General features: G+C 47.0%; 1 non-coding gene across 1 annotated transcript; it reads left to right on the forward strand.

The window, feature by feature from the left end:
- Positions 1-3,357: 3,357 nt before the first annotated feature.
- TRNAR-CCG (transfer RNA arginine (anticodon CCG)) lies at positions 3,358-3,430 on the forward strand. The gene has a single exon. It is a non-coding gene; the product is annotated as a tRNA-Arg (tRNA).
- Positions 3,431-3,634: the final 204 nt, after the last annotated feature.

The following is a 3,634-nucleotide window of genomic DNA, read 5'->3' on the forward strand; positions in this document are numbered from 1 at the left end:
TGCTGTATACATACATACATACAGACACACACACTGCTCTGCTGCATACATACATATCGATAGACACACACATACTGCTCTGTTGCATACATACATACACACACATACTGCTCTGTTGCATACATACATACATACACACACACTGCTCTGTTGCATACATACATATAGACAGACACACATACTGCTCTGTTGCACACATACATACACTGCTCTGCTGCGTACATACATATAGACAGACACACATACTGCTCTGTTGCATATATACATATAGACAGACACACACATACTGCTCTGCTGCATATATACATACATACAGACACACACATACTGCTCTGCTGCATATATACATACATACAGACACACTCATACTGCTCTGCTGCATATATACATACTGACACACACATACTGCTCTGCTGCATATATACATACATACAGACACACACATACTGCTCTACTGCATATATACATACATACAGACACACTCATACTGCTCTGCTGCATATATACATACTGACACACACATACTGCTCTGCTGCATATATACATACTGACACACACATACGGCTCTGCTGCATATATACATACAGACACACTCATACTGCTCTGCTGCATATATACATACTGACACACACATACTGCTCTGCTGCATATATACATACATACAGACACACTCATACTGCTCTGCTGCATATATACATACTGACACACACATACTGCTCTGCTGCATATATACATACTGACACACACATACTGCTCTGCTGCATATATACATACATACAGACACACTCATACTGCTCTGCTGCATATATACATACTTACACACACATACTGCTCTGCTGCATATATACATACTGACACACACATACTGCTCTGCTGCATATATACATACAGACACACTCATACTGCTCTGCTGCATATATACATACTGACACACACATACTGCTCTGCTGCATATATACATACAGACACACTCATACTGCTCTGCTGCATATATACATACTGACACACACATACTGCTCTGCTGCATATATACATACATACAGACACACACATACTGCTCTGCTGCATATATACATACAGACACACACATACTGCTCTGCTGCATGCATACATACATACAGACAAACACACACCTTGCTCTGCAGGGCCCACACACGCGGCTCTGGGGGCCCACACACGCGGCTCTGGGGGCCCACACACGCGGCTCTGGGGGCCCACACATGCGGCTCTGCGGGGCCCACACACGCGGCTCTGCGGGGCCCACACACGCGGCTCTGGGGGCCCACACATGCGGCTCTGCGGGGCCCACACATGCGGCTCTGCGGGGCCCACACACGCGGCTCTGCGGGGCCCACACACGCGGCTCTGGGGGCCCACACATGCGGCTCTGGGGGCCCACACACGCGGCTCTGGGGGCCCACACACACAGCTCCGGGGGCCAGCACATACGGGGAGGGGAGGGGGGGCAGGGCATACATCGCATGGGGGAGAAACCCAAACAATTCACTGGGGCCCATAAATCTTGGGGCGGGGAGGGCACATACAGATCGAGGGGGGGTCCCACATACTGCTCAGGTCACGGTGGAGAGAGGGCCCACACAGCGCCGAGAGAAGCGCTGTGCTGGGGGTCGCTGGCTGACACTGCGCCTCCTTCATCTGTGGGACCGAGCAGGACGCCGGGCGGTAGCTCCGCCCACAGATGAACCTCAATCCACGAGGACGCAGTGAAAGCTGTGGTCTGCGCGCCTTAAAGGGACGGCAACCACAGTTTCCTGCTGAAGACTGCGGTCCCCGGAACTCGGCCCGAGGGCAGCAGAACTAACGAGGCAGAGTGGGCCCACACAGCTCTCCAGGGCCCTGGCATTTGCCCGGGTATGCCTTGTGCTGATGCCGGCCCTGATAGGAGGTAACTCAGGATCAGTACAGGATAGGTAATGCAATGTATGTACACAGTGACTGCAGCAGCAGAATAGTGAGTGCAGCTCTGGGGTATAATACAGAATGTAACTCAGGATCAGTACAGGATAAGTAATGTAATGTATGTACACAGTGACTGCAGCAGCAGCAGAATAATGAGTGCAGCTCTGGAGTATAATACGGGATGTAACTCAGGATCAGTAATGTATGTGCACAGTGACTGCACAAGCAGAATAGTGAGTGCAGCTCTGGAGTATAATACAGGATGTAACTCAGGATCAGTACAGGATCAGTAATGTAATATGGTATATGTACATAATGACTCAACTAGCAGAATAGGGAATATAAAATGATTCATACATGAGCCCTTTTTATAAGACCCCGGGGTGGGCGGCTGTGCTTGATTATACTGAGCATATAAAATGCCGATAGAAAAAAGTTGCACTGAAGAACTGATCCTCGGTTGACTTTCGGATGAGCACTGAGAAGTATATTGGCAATCATTTGCGCTATTGTTTAAGGGTCTGCATTAGGCTACAAGCCAAAATATACCCCCTTCCCTGAAAAAAAAACCCTTTTATTCCCTCCTCTGTCTGAATGAGATAATTGCTTTATTTTTTCCTAGTCATAGATAAGCCTCTAGACCGAGGCGGGCGCTGCGTCATTTATTTGTCATACTGAGGTGTTTATTAATTGTTGTCAGGAGCGACGCAGCCGAATTGTATAGCAATTTATGATCTTGCTGCAAAACTGAAGCCGCGTGTGGATGTGTCACTCGCTGACGACTCCTGGGAGGTTACCATTCATTTTTAATCTGCAGTCAAAAATATCGAGAGCGAGCGAGAAACCTCGTGAGCGCCCCCAGCAGCCGCTTTACCAGGCATCAGATGAGCAGATCCATCACATCTCACTCAGCTCTTCTCTGGCCTTGAAACCCTTTTATCATTGGATTAAATTGCAAAATGCCTGAAGTGGAGCTTATTTATTTTTTCATTAAGATAAGGCTTGGTTCACACTAACGGTTATCAGAGGGTATCACCGGATGGATCCCATTTGTTTCCATGGAACGGGATTGATAGACCTAATGTTTGTATTTTACTACAGTGACAATTTGGGGTAGAAATGATTGACAATGGGGTGCAAAGGAATCCCTATGGCTATATTTAATTGCTAGCCATAGAGCCATATCAATATTATTCTTCCTCTCTATTTAAATATCCAGAAATACCCACAGTCATCAAACATATCTGCTTAGTGTAACATAAAACACCAGAAAGCTGGGAGGAGGGAGATGCAGCTGCAGTATCTGCCCCCTTAGGCCACGTGCACACATTGAGTATTTGGAAGCCAAAACCAGGAGTTGAAAAATCAGAGGAAAAATATAATAGACCCCACATTTTCTTACCCACTCCTGATTGACACTGTAACTGTCCAGTAGTTGGCCCAGTGGCCTAATGGATAAGGTGCCAGCCTCCGGAGCTGGAGATTGTGGGTTCAAGTCCCATCTGGGTCGCAATTTTTTTTTACAAGTACTCAATGTCAAGCAGCAGCTGCAAAAGCAAACAAGATTTTAGGGTGTATAAAAAGAGAGATTAGATCCCGGGATCCCAACATATTGTTACTCCTCTATAAATCACATCTGGAATATGGGATCCAGTTTTGGCCTCCACATTTTAAAAAGGACATTCAGAAGTTAGAGTTAGTTCAATGACGGGTA

The sequence above is a fragment of the Anomaloglossus baeobatrachus genome, chromosome 8 (assembly GCF_048569485.1).
Source record: "Anomaloglossus baeobatrachus isolate aAnoBae1 chromosome 8, aAnoBae1.hap1, whole genome shotgun sequence".
Taxonomy (NCBI): domain Eukaryota; kingdom Metazoa; phylum Chordata; class Amphibia; order Anura; family Aromobatidae; genus Anomaloglossus; species Anomaloglossus baeobatrachus.